The following is a 13,156-nucleotide window of genomic DNA, read 5'->3' on the forward strand; positions in this document are numbered from 1 at the left end:
ACAGATTTTTGAAATAATATAAAGGAGGAAGAAGTAGAACATAGTAGGTGGTTTATACATGAGACACAAACACAGTGACTGAAAAACAATTATTTGATTAAAAAATGAAAAAATAACTCTAAAGAGAATAAGATGCAAACTATTTTTATTAAATTCTTGCTACATACTACTTCTTACTAAAGACCATGATCCTAATTCTGCTTTTTCATTGTAAAAAGAGAAAGAAGAAGGAAAAAGTTTTAAAATATTAAGGATGTGTTAAAGGTGTGATTGCATTAAATTTGGACTTTTTCCTTGGCATATTTTCGGGGAATTAGAAGAGAATTGACCAAAGGAATGACTTCCTTGGTTTGAAACTTATTTGTTGAAACAACTAAAATCATCCAGGGGAGCTGGGCATGGTGGCTCATGCCTATAATCCCAGCAGTTTTGGAGGCCAAGGTGGGATAATCATTTGTGGCCAGGAGTTTGAGACCAGCATTGGGCAACATATTGAGATGCCCCTCCCCATCTAAAAAATAAAAATAAAAATTAGCAGGGCGCCGTGGTTCATGCCTGTCATCCCAGCTACTCAGGAGGCTGAGGCAAGAGGATCGCTTTAGCCCAGGAGTCTGAGTCTGAGGTGAGCTGTAATCATGCCACTACACTCTAGCCTGGGTGACACAGCAAGAGTATGTTTCTTTAAAAAAAATTATATAAATAAATTCATCCAGAGAACTACCATTGTGCATGTCTCACGCTCTGGGAAACAGTCATCTAGTGATCTCCCTTTTCCTGAACTTCTACAACTTTTGTCACATGTACATCCCATGCATTCTGCACACAAAATATATCTTTGGTATTTTTTTTTAATCTGGTGTTTTTAACTAACCTTAAACGCTGCTTAAGAGCAAAGTCCACGGCCGGGCGCGGTGGCTCAAGCCTGTAATCCCAACACTTTGGGAGGCCGAGACGGGGGGATCACGAGGTCAGGAGATCGAGACCATCCTGGCTAACACAATGAAACCCCGTCTCCACTAAAAATACAAAAAAATTAGCCGGGCGTGGTGGCGGCGCCTGTAGTCCCAGCTACTCGGGAGGCTGAGGCAGGAGAATGGCGGGAACCCGGGAGGCGGAGCTTGCAGTGAGCCGAGATCGCGCCACTGCACTCCAGCCTGGGCGACAGAGCGAGACTCCGCCTCAAAAAAAAAAAAAAAAAAAAAAAAAAAAAAGAGCAAAGTCCACATAATTTTTTTACTATTCCAAACTACTTATGACGGCATGTTACACATTAAAATGTCCTTCAATATTTGTTCATGAAGTGGTTGTACACCTAGCTTTCCAACACGCATGGATGGCACATAAACATATTATTAGTTATGCTTGAAGTAACCTCATGCTATATTCTGTTTCATAAGCAGATTTTTCAAGAGAGCATATGTTCCAAAAGCCACTAAAATATTTGCTCAAATAAAGCTGACAATTTGATAGATTTGAATTGAAGAAATGAATTTTAAATCTCTACTCCACAGAATGATGACATATACCCAGTCCAATCCCTAATTTGTTTGAGACTGTGTGTGATTTACTCTACATCTTACATCTACTGGCTGTCTTTCATGGCATTTGACTTATTTGAGTCTTTGCAACCTTTTTTCTGTGAACACGTCTTCTGCAGTAATTATTTTTTTTATTTTCCATAATCAATACTATTGAGATGTAATTTATATAAAGGAAAAAGTACCAGACAACTAATATGTAGAACATTTTCAGTACCCAAAAAAAGTTTTTTTCTTGATCTCTTGCTGTCACTTATCCCATCCGACAAAACCATTGATAATGGGATTGCTGGGTCGAATGGCATTTCTGTCTTTAGGTCTTTAAGGAATCGCCACATGGTCTTCCACAATGGTTGAACTAATTTACACTCGCACAAACAGTGTGTAAGAGTTCCTTTTTCTCTGCAACCTCACCAGCATTTGTTACTTTTTGACTTTTTTAGTAATACTATCTCACACTAGTCAGTGGCTGTCTCACTGTGGTTTTGATTTGCATTTCCGTAATGATCAGTGATGTTGAGCTTTTTTCATATGATTGCTGGCAGCATGTATGTCTTCTTTTGAGAAATGTCTGTTCATGTCATTTGCCCACTTTTTAATGGGATTGTTTGTTTTTTCTCTTGTAAATGTGTTTAAGTTCCTTATAGACGCTGGATATTAGGCCTTTGTCAGATGCATAGTTTGCAAAAATTTTCTCCCATTCTGTAGGTTGTCTGTTTACTCTGTTGATACTTTCTTTTGCATTGCAGAAGCTCTTTAGTTTAATTAGATCCCATTTGTCAATTTTTGCTTTTGTTGCAATTGCTTTTGGTGTCTTTGTCATGAAATCATTGCCCATGCCTATGTCCTGAATGGTATTGCATACATGGTCATCCAGGGTTTTTATAGATTTCGGGTTTTACATTTAAGTCTTTAATCCTTCTTGAGTTAATTTTTGTATATAGTATAAGAAAAGGGTCTAGTTTCAATCTTCTGCGTATGGCTAGCCAGTTATCCCAGTTGCAGCAGAAATTGATGGGTCTGTGCTTGATCTTTCTTTACTGGAAGAGGCTCTCTGTTATCTCAGGCAGTGTTTTGATCTGTGAAATGCCCAGTTTCCTGAGTTCCATGCAGGCCCTGGAATGGGGGACAAAGATGAGTAGATATAGGTCCACAGTGTATGTGGTGGGGGGTGTGGGATGAGGGGCACGTTGCTGTACCAGCTCCACCGTTATCCTGAGGCTTGTCACTTTCAGTTAAGATAGACACTGTCATTTATCTCCAGGCTGCCATGCAGCTGAGGGTCATGGAAAATACCTGTACCATGGCTCTCCACCAGATTGGCCTCAGGAAAGACCTTTTCCTCAGCGCAACATAGATAGCTTTGCAGCTCATCTGATCAACATTCCTGCAGCCATTCCAGGTAGAGAGGGAGAAGGGCCCTGCCCACTGTGTAAGCCCAGCCTGGTGGGCACAACACCCATGGTGTTGCAGTGCCCATTATAGCCTTGGAATGGCCATCCACAGGTACAACTGTACCAACCTCTCATAAGAATAGCCAAGGCTATGTGTGCAGCTGTGGGTGGGGGAAGCTGGGAGGAGAAATTCCCCTCTTCATATCTGTTTCTGAGCACTGGTGCCACCTGGCCACTGAGATAGAACCATGCTCCTCCCATACAGAGCCCAGTGCTGCACCTGCATCTCTGCTGGGAGGTATGAAATCACTTTCAGTTCCCAAGCAAGTAGCTTTAGAGCACAGGAGAGTGCCACTCTGATCTCCTTTGTCCCAAAGGGTGCTTTGTTGTGCTGTACTCTTCCTTCCCCTATGGACAATCTGCCCTAATTGTTAGACCTCCAGGAATGCTGCAGCTCCCCTGAATCTTGTCAGCCTTTTGTGGTCGTCAGAATTGAGCACAGTCTGAGCACACTCTGGTGAATGTCTGTTCGGGATTGCATGATGCAAAAATACAAGGACTAAGACTGCCCAGGCAGGACAGAGTCCCACAACGGGTGGGACCAGTATGGTGCCCACCACCTCAGATCGAGTCTGGAGAGAGGGCAGGTAACCCTGCAGGAGTGGGAGCAGGTACACCAAATGCCTGGAGATATAATCAGGCAAGGAGTAGAGAAGCCACCTCTGCACTATACTCTTTGCACAGGAAGGGAGGAGTGGCCCATGTTCCCAATCCAGTCTGTGGAGTGGGAACCACCTCCCTCCCTCTCCTCAGAACCAGTCGGACTCACTCCCTTAAATGACTAAGGCAGCAGGCTGGGGTACCCAGCAATGTCACACGGAGACTAGTCCCAGGTCACAAAGCTGTTCCTGGCTGCAAATCTGACTGCCTGGGAGAAACTGCAGCTTCAGCAAATCTCCTCCCACTTCAGTCCTGTGATGTGAGAGAGTCCAGTTCCAGCTGCCATGGCTGGAGTACACTCCATAATCATTCTGGTCTCCTTTCGCAAACCAAGTACTACAATCTCTGGCCAGAGACTAAAATGCCTGCAGCGGCCACCGCTGCCAGGTTATCAAATAATGACTGACTTAGTATGAGCCCAGATTGAAAACGGAATCTTCCTCTCAGTCCTAGGTCTGGGAAAAGGCCTGCAGCTTTTTCCAGTGTCCTTTTTCTCTCACAGTCTCCCAGACTCTCCCCAAGTTAGCTTCAGGGTTTGGGAGAAACAAGGCGCTCTCCCATAGCCTGGGTTACATAAACAGCCAGTGGAAAGGTGAGTCACAGAAGAAAACTCCGCCGCTCTCTTCACTCTCTTTCCTCAGCCAAGCACTGCCACACAGGCTGCTTGCCTCACTTCTCTTTCCCGAGTGTCTGAACTATCCTTCACCTTTTTGGTGACTTCTCAGTATTTCTTCTGGAATAAATCCTCACAGTGTGAATTTATATGCACTATTTTGCTATTTGCAAGTAGACAAGCTATGCTAAAAGCCTTTAATCCACCATTTTTGGGGTAAAATTCCTGATATTGGCAATTTACTTCATTTCAGGATTTTTTCTTGATCAATATAGGTAAAGATTTACCAATTTCACTATTTTTCCGGAAACCAGGTTTTGGCTTCATTAATTTTCTCTAATATTTTCCTGCTGTTAATTTCATAGATTCATTCTTTTATTTTTATTCTTTCTTACTTTGGATTTAATTTGATTTTCATTTTGTGATTTCTTTTTTATTTTTTTAGGACAACAGAAATTTATGATCTCACAGTTTTGGAGGTTATAAGTCCAAAATAAAGGTGTCAGCAGTATTGTACTCCCTCTGAAGGCTCTAAAGAAGCATTTTTCTTTGACATCTAATTTCTGATGGCTCCTGCAGTCACTCCAATTTCTACCTTGGTGGTCACATAGCCCTATTCCTTTTGTATGTCTCTCTGTCTCTGTTTCCAAATATCCTTCTCCTTTCTCTGATAAAGATCCCAGTCTCTGGGTGACATCCTAATCCAGATAACCTCATCTTGATTTGATAACATCTGCAAAGACCCTATTTGCAGACCTACATTCAGAAGTACCAGGAGTTATGACTTCAACATGTCTTTCATGGACACAATTCAACCCACCACACTATTAAATAGGGAGGGATTTGACTCAGATGTAACAGAAACATTATCTATTCACAGAAATCTAGCAGTGGAGTCAGTGGCAGATGTCGACATCATTTTTTTTTCAGTATTTTTTATTTGGAAAACAGGTGGTTTTTGGTTACATAGATAAGTTCTTCAGTGGTAATTTCTGATATTTTGGTGCACCTGTCACCTGAGCAATGTAAATGATACACAATGTGTAGTCTTTTATCCCTCATCCTCCTCCCAACCTTCCCTTTGAGTACCTAAAGTTCGTTATACCATTATTATGCCTTTGCATTCATATAGCTTAGCTTCCACTTATAAGTAAGAACATATGATATTTGGGTTTCCATTCCTGAGTTACTTCACTTAGAATAATGGTCTCCAACTCCATCCAGGTTGCTGCAAATGACATTATTTTGTTCTTCTTCATGGCTGAGTAGTATTTTATATTGTATAAATGCCACATTTTCTTTATCTACTCATTGCTTGATAGGCATTTAGGCTGGTTCCATATTTGTGCAAATGCAAATTGTGCTGCTATAAACATGCATCTTCAAGTGTCGTTTTCATAGAATAACTTCTTTTCCTCTAGGTAGATACCCAGTAGTGGTGTTATAGTAGGTAGCTAGGGACAGGCATGAGTAGCACAGGAGAGGGCTCCCGCAACCAGGAATATCAAGTGACCATCAGGTGATGGTCAGGTAGTTATTAACCATCTCTCAAAAATAATAATTGGTCACAGCCAGCACCAGGGAAAGGCAGTCATTCTCCCTAGAGATAGAAAAAAACCTGAAACTGGTGATCAGCAGCTCTCCAATAATATCTCAGGAGTTGGATGAGTGGGCTTGAGCATGTGCAGTTAAGAGGCAAAATAGTGGAGTTTAACTGTATATGACTCAGAGATATTCCACCAGTAAGGGAAGAACACCTCAAGTGAGCATGCATTCGACTCCAGTAAACACACCGCACATGCTCACCTCTCAAGTGCTAGCAGACCACTGCACATGCAGGCAGCCCACCCCAAGGGAAGAATCAGGGAAGAAGAAACAGAAGACCCTGGAAGTATGCCAACATATAAAACCCCAAGTCAAAAAGTCAAACCATGCTCTTGTCTTTCTAGTCGCTTGCTTGGCCCTCTTCCAAGTATACTTTCTTTCCTTTTGTTCCTGCTCTGAAGCTTTTTAATAAACTTTTGCTCCTGCTCTAAACTTGCATCAGTCTCTCCTTCTGCCTTATGCTGCTCAGTCAAATTCTTTCTTCTGAGGAAGCAAGAACTGAGGGTGCTGCAGACCCATACAGATCTGACACCGCTAACACGGGATTGATGAGTCAAATGGTAGTCCTACTTTTAGTTCTTTAAGGAATCAATATACTGTTTTCCATAGTGGTTATAGTAGTTTACATTCCCACCAACAGTGTAACAGTTATTTTCACAATATTGATTCTACTCATCCATGAGCGTGGGATGTGTTCCCTCCACGCCAACATCTATTATTTTTTTATTTTTTAATCATGACCATTCTTGCAGGAGTAAAGTGGTATCTCATTGTGGTTTTAGTTTGTATTTCCCTGATAATTAGTGATAATGAGCATTTTTTATGTTTGTTGGTCACTTGTATATATTCTTTTGAGAATTGTCTATTCATGTCTTTAGCCCACTTTTTGATGGGATTATTTGTTGTTGTTGTTTTTCTTGATGATTTGTTTGAGTTCCTTGTAGATTCTGGATATTAGTCCTTTGTCAAATGCATAGTTTGCTAATATTTTCTCCCATTCTGTGGGTTGTCCGTTTACTCTGTGGATTGTTTCTTTTGCTCTACAGGAACTTTATAGTTTAAATAGGTCCCATATATTTGTTTTTGTTTTTGTTGCATTTGCTTTTGCATTCTTGGTCATGAACTTTTTGCCTAAGCCAATGTCTAGAAGAGTTTTTCTGATGCTATCTCCCAGAATTTTTATTGATTCGGGTCTTACACTTAAGTATTTGATGAATCTTGAGTTGATTTTTATATAAGATGAGAGATGAGGATCCAGTTTCATTCTTCTACATGTGGCTTGCTGATTATCTTAGCACCTTTTGTTGAATAGGGTGTCCTTTCCATACTTATGTTTTGTTTGCTTTGTTGAGGATCAGTTGACTGTGAACACTTGGCTTTATTTCTTGGTTCTGTATTCTGTTCCATTGGTCTACATGGCTATTTTTATACCAGTACCATGCTGTTTTGGTGACGATACCCTTGTAGTATAGTTTTAAGGCATGTAATGTGATGCCCCCAGATTTGTTCTTTTTGCTTAGTCTTGCTTTCACCACACAGGCTCAGTTTTGGTTCCATATGAATTTTAGGATTGTTAGTGATGTGAAGAATGATAATGGTACTTTGATGGGAATTGCATTGAATCTGTAGATTGCTTTTGGCAGTATAGTTATTTTCACAGTATTGATTCTACCCATCCATGAGCATTTGTTTGTGTTGTCAATTATTTCTTTCAGCAGTGCTTTGTAGTTTTCCTTATAGAGATCTTTCACCTCCTTGACTAGGTATATTCCTAAGGGTTTTTTTTGTTTTTTTTGTTTTGTTTTTTTAATTTTTAAATTCCAGGGTACATGTGCAGGATGTTCAGGTTTGTTACATAGGTAAACGTGTGCCATGGTGGTTTGCTGCACCTATCAACCCATCACCTAGGTATTAAGCCTGGCATGCATTAGCTATTTTTCTTGATGCTCTCCCTACCCCCATCCTCTTCCAACAGTTCCCAGTGTGTGGTGTTCCCCTCCCTGTGTCCATGTGTTCTAATTGTTCAGCTTTCACTTATAAGTGAGATCAAGCGGTGTTTGGTGTTCTGTTCCTGCATTAGTTTGCTGAGAATAATGGCTTCCAGCTTTATCCATGTCCCTGCATGTCCCTGCATTTGGCACATATACACCATGAAATACTATGCAGTATTTCATTTCCTTTTATGGCTGCATAGTATTTCATGGTATATATGTACCAAATTTTCTTTATCCAGTCTATCACTGGTAGGCATTTAGGTTGATACTGTATCTTTGCTATTGTAAATGGTGCTGCAATAAACATAATGCATGTGTGCATATTTATAATAGAATTCTTTTATTCCTTTGGGTACATACCCAGTAATGGGATTGGTGGTTCAAATGCTATCTCTGACTCTAGATTTTTGAGGAATCACCACACTGTCTTCCACAATGGTTGAACTAATTTACATTCCCACAAGCAGTGTAGAAGAATTCCTATTTCTCCACAGCCTTGACAGCATCTGTTGTTTCTTGACCTTTTAATAATCACTATTCTGTCTGGAACAAGGTTTTGATTTGCATTTCCCTGATGATTAGTGATGTTAGGCATTTTTTCATGTTTGTTGGCCCCATGTATGTCTTTTTATTGAGAAGTGTGTTCATGTCCTTTGCACACTTTTTAATGGGGTTGTTTGTTGTTTTCTTACAAATTTGTTTAAGTTCCTTGTAGATTCTGGATATTAGACCTTTCTCAGATGGATACATTGAAAAAAATTTCTACCATTCTGTAGATTGTCTGTTCCCTCTAATGATAGTTTCTTTTGCTGTGCAGAAGCTCTTTAGTTTAATTAGATTCCATTTGTTAATTTTTCCTTTTGTTGCAATTGCTTTTGACAGGTTCATCACAAAATCTTTGCCCATGCCTATGTCCTGAATGGTATTGCCTATATTTTCTTCTAGGGTTTTTATAGTTTTGGTCTTTACATTTAAGTCTTTAATCTATCTTGAGTTAATTTTTGTATAGGGTATAAGGAAGAGGTCCAGTTTCAATTTTCGGCATATGGCTAGCCAGTTCTCACAGCACCATTTATTAAATAGGGAATCCTTTCCCAATTGCTTGCTTTTTGTTATTGTTGTTATTGTTGGGTTTTTCTTAGGCAGATTAACTCCATCACCCAGGCTGGGGTGCAGTCACATGATCTCAGCTCACTGCAACCTCCACCTCCTGAGTTCAAGCTATTCTTGTGCCTCAGCCTTCCAAGTAACTGAAATTACAAGCATGCATCAACATGCCCTGCTAATTTTGTGTTTTTAGTAGAGAGAGTTTTGCCATGTTGGCCAGGCTGGTCTCAGACTCCTGAGCTCAAGTTATCTGTCAGCCTTAGCCTCCCAAAGTGCTTGTATTATAGGCATGACCCACCATGACCAGCCTGTTGCAAATGCTTTTGGTGATTTCATCAGAAAATCTTTGCTCATGCCTACGTGGTATTGTGTTGCAGGAAGTCAGGGACCCCAAACGGAGGGACCAGCTGAAGCCATGGCAGAAGAACATAAATTGTGACGATTTCATGGACATTTATTAGTTCCCCAAATTAATACTTTTATAATTTATTATGCCTATCTTTACTGCAATCTCTGAACATAAACTGTGAAGATTTCATGGACACTTATCATTTCCCCAGTCAATACCCTTCTGATTTCCTATGCCTGTCTTTACTTTAATCTCTTAATGCCCGTCATCCTTGTAAGCTGAGGAGGATGTATGTCGCCTCAGGACCCTGTGATGATTGCATTAACTGCACAAATTGTTTGTAGAGCATGTGTGTTTGAACAATATGAAATCTGGGCACCTTGAAAAAAGAACAGGAGAACAGCAATGTTCAGGGAACAAGGGAGATAACCTTAAACTCTGACTTCCCGTGAGCCGGGTGGAACAGAGCCATGTTTCTCTTCTTTCAAAAGCAAATAGGAGAAATATCGCTGAATTCTTTTTCTCAGCAAGGGACATCCCTGAGAAAGAGAATGACCTCTGAGGGTAGGCCTCTGAAATGGCCCTTTAGGGGTGGCTGTCTTTTACGGTAGAAGCCAAAGGGATGTAATAAGTCCTGGTCTCCTGTAGCTCTCCCAGGCTTATTAGGACAAGGAAATTCCCACCTAATAAACTTTGGTCAGATCTGTTGTCTGCTCTCAAACCCCATCTCCTGATAAGATGTGATCAATGACAATGCATGCCCAAAACTTCATTAGCAATTTTAATTTCACCCCATCCTGTGGTACTGTGATCTCACCCTGCCTGCATTTGCTTTGTGATATTTTATTATCTTGTGAAGCATGTGACCTCTGTGACCCACACCCTATTCATACACTCCCTCCCCTTTTGAAAATCGCTAATAAAAACTTGCTGGTTTTATGGCTCAGGGGCATCACGGAACCTGCCGGCATGTGATGTCTCCCCTGGACACCCAGCTTTAAAATATCTCTCGTTTGTACTCTTTCCCTTTATTTCTCAGACCAGCCAACACTTAGGGAAATAGAAAAGAACCCATGTTGAATATCGGGGCTGGGGTTTCCCCCGATAGTATTGCCTAGATTTTCTTCTAGGGTTTTTATAGTTTTGGGTTTTACAGTTAAGTTCTTAATACATCTTGGGTTAATTTTTGTATAAAGTGTAAGGAAGGGGTCCAGTTTCAATTTTCTGCATATGGCTAGCCAGTTCTCCCAGCACAATTTATTAAATAGGGAATTCTTTTCCCATTGCTTGTTTTTGTCAGGTTTGTCAAACATCAGATGGTTGTAGATATGCAGTTTTATTTCTGAGTTCTCTGTTCTGTTCCACTGGTCTATATGCCTGTTTTTGTACCAGTACCATGCTATTTTGGTTACTGTAGCCTTTTGGTATAGTTTGAAGTTGGGTAGCGTGATGCCTCCAGCTTTGTTCTTTTTGCCTAGGATTGTCCTGGCTATATGAGCTCTTTTTTGGTTCCACATGAATTTTAAAATAGTTCATTCTGATTCTGTGAGGAATATCAGTGGTAGTTTAATGAGAATAGCATTGAATCTATAAGTTGCTTTGGGGAGTATGTCCATTTTCATTATATTGATTTTCATATTTATAAGCATGGAATGTTTTTTCACCTGTTTGTGTCTTCTCTGATTTCCTTGATCAGTGGTTTGTAGTTATTCTCGAAGATGTCCTTCACTTCCCTTGTTAGTTGTATTCCTAGGTATTTTATTCTCTTTGTGGCAATTGTGAATGAGCCATGATTTGGCTCTCTGCTTGTCTGTTTTTGGTGTATAGGAATGCTTGTGATTTTTGCACATTGAATTTGTATCCTGAGACTTTGCTGAAGTTGCTTATCAGCTTAAGAAGCTTTGCAGCTGAGTTGATGTGGTTTTCTAGATATAGGAACATATCATCTGCAAGCAAAGACAATTTGACTTCCTCTCTTCCTATTTAAATACCCTTCATTTCTTTCTTTTGCCTGATTTCCCTGGCCAGAACTTCCAACACTATTTTGAATAGAAGTGGTGAGAGAAGGCATCCTTGTCTTGTGCCAGTTTTCAAGGGGAATGCTTCAAGCTTTTGCCCATTCAGTATGATATTGACTGTAGGTTTGACATAAATGGCTTTTATCATTTCGAGGATTGTGAGTATTTTATTGATTACTTTTGCATCAATGTTCATCAGGGATATTGGCCTGAACTTTCCTTTTTTTTGTTGTATCTCTGCCAAGTTTTGGTTATCAGGATAATGCTGGCCTCATAAGATGAGTTAGGGAGGAGTCTCTCCTTTTCAGTTTTTTGGAATAGTTTCAGATAAATGTACCATTGGAAGAATTCAGCTGTAAATTCATCTGGTCCTGGACTTTTTTGGTTGGTGGGCTATTTATTACTGCCTCAATTTCAGAACTTGTTATTGGTCTATTCAGGGATTCCAGTTCTTCCTGGTTCAGTCTTAAGAGGGCATATGTGTCCAGGAATTTATCCATTTCTTCTAGATTTTCTGGTTTATATGCAAAGAGTTGTTTATAGTATACTCTGATGGTTGTTTGTATTTCTATGGGGTCAGTGGTGGCATTCCTCCTTATCATTTCTGATTGTGTTTATTTATATCTTCTCTTTTTTTCTTCTTCATTAGTCTAGCTAGTGGTTGATCTATTTTATTGATTTTTTAAAAACCAGCTCTTGGATTCATCGATTTTTGTTTCTTGAAGGGTTTTTCATGTCTCTGTCTCCTTCAGTTCCACTCTGAGCTTGGTTATTTCTTGTCTTTTGCTAGCTCTGGGGTTTGTTTCTCTTGTTTCTCTAGTTCTTTTCATTGTAATATTAGGATGTTGATATGAGATCTTTCTAGCTTTTTTATGTGAACATTTAGTGCTACAAATTTCCCTTTTAACACTCTTTTAGCTGCATCCCAGAGATTCTGGTTCATTGTCTCTTTGTTCTCATTAATTTCAAAGAACTTCTTGATTTCAGCCTTAATTTCATTAATTTACCCAGGAGTCATTCAGAAGTAGGTTGTACAGTTTCCATGTACTTGTGTGGTTTTCAGTGAGTTTCTTAATCTTGAGTTCTAATTTGATTGTGCTATAATCTGAGAGACTGTTATGATTTCAGTTATTTCGCGTTTGCTGAGGAGTGTTTTACTTCCAATTATGTTATTTTAGAGTCAGTGTCATGTGGCACTGAGAAAAAAAAATGTATATTCCGTTGTTTTGGGGTAAGAGTTCTGTAGATATCTCTCAGGTCCATTGATCCAGGTTGAGTTAAGTCCTGAATATCTTTGTTAATTTTCTGTCTTGACGATCTATCTAATATTGGCAGTGGGGCATTAAAGTCTCCCACTGTTATTGTGTGGGAGTCTAAGTCTCTTTGAAGGTCTTTAAGAATTTGTTTTATGAATCTGTGTTCTCCTGTATTGGGTACATATATATTTAGGACAGTTAGCTCTTCTTGTTGAATTCAGCCCTTTACCATTACGTAATGCCCTTCTTCATCTTTCTTGACCTTTGTTGGCTTCAAGTCTGTTTTGTCAGAATCTAGAATTTCAACCCCTGCTTTTTTCTGCTTTCCATTGGCTTGGTAAATTTTCCTCCTTTGGGAATTACCTCCTTGGTAAATTTCCTTTATTCTGAGCCTATGTGTGTCTTTGCACATCAGATGTGTCTCTTCAATATAGCACACTGATGGGTATTGTCTTTTTTATACAGTTTTCCACTCTCTGTCTTTTAATTGTAGAATTTAGCACATTTAAATTTAAGGTTAATATTGTTATGTGTTAATTCATTCCTGTCATCATGATGCTGG

The sequence above is a fragment of the Macaca mulatta genome, chromosome 6, assembly GCF_049350105.2.
Source record: "Macaca mulatta isolate MMU2019108-1 chromosome 6, T2T-MMU8v2.0, whole genome shotgun sequence".
In the NCBI taxonomy this organism is placed as follows: domain Eukaryota; kingdom Metazoa; phylum Chordata; class Mammalia; order Primates; family Cercopithecidae; genus Macaca; species Macaca mulatta.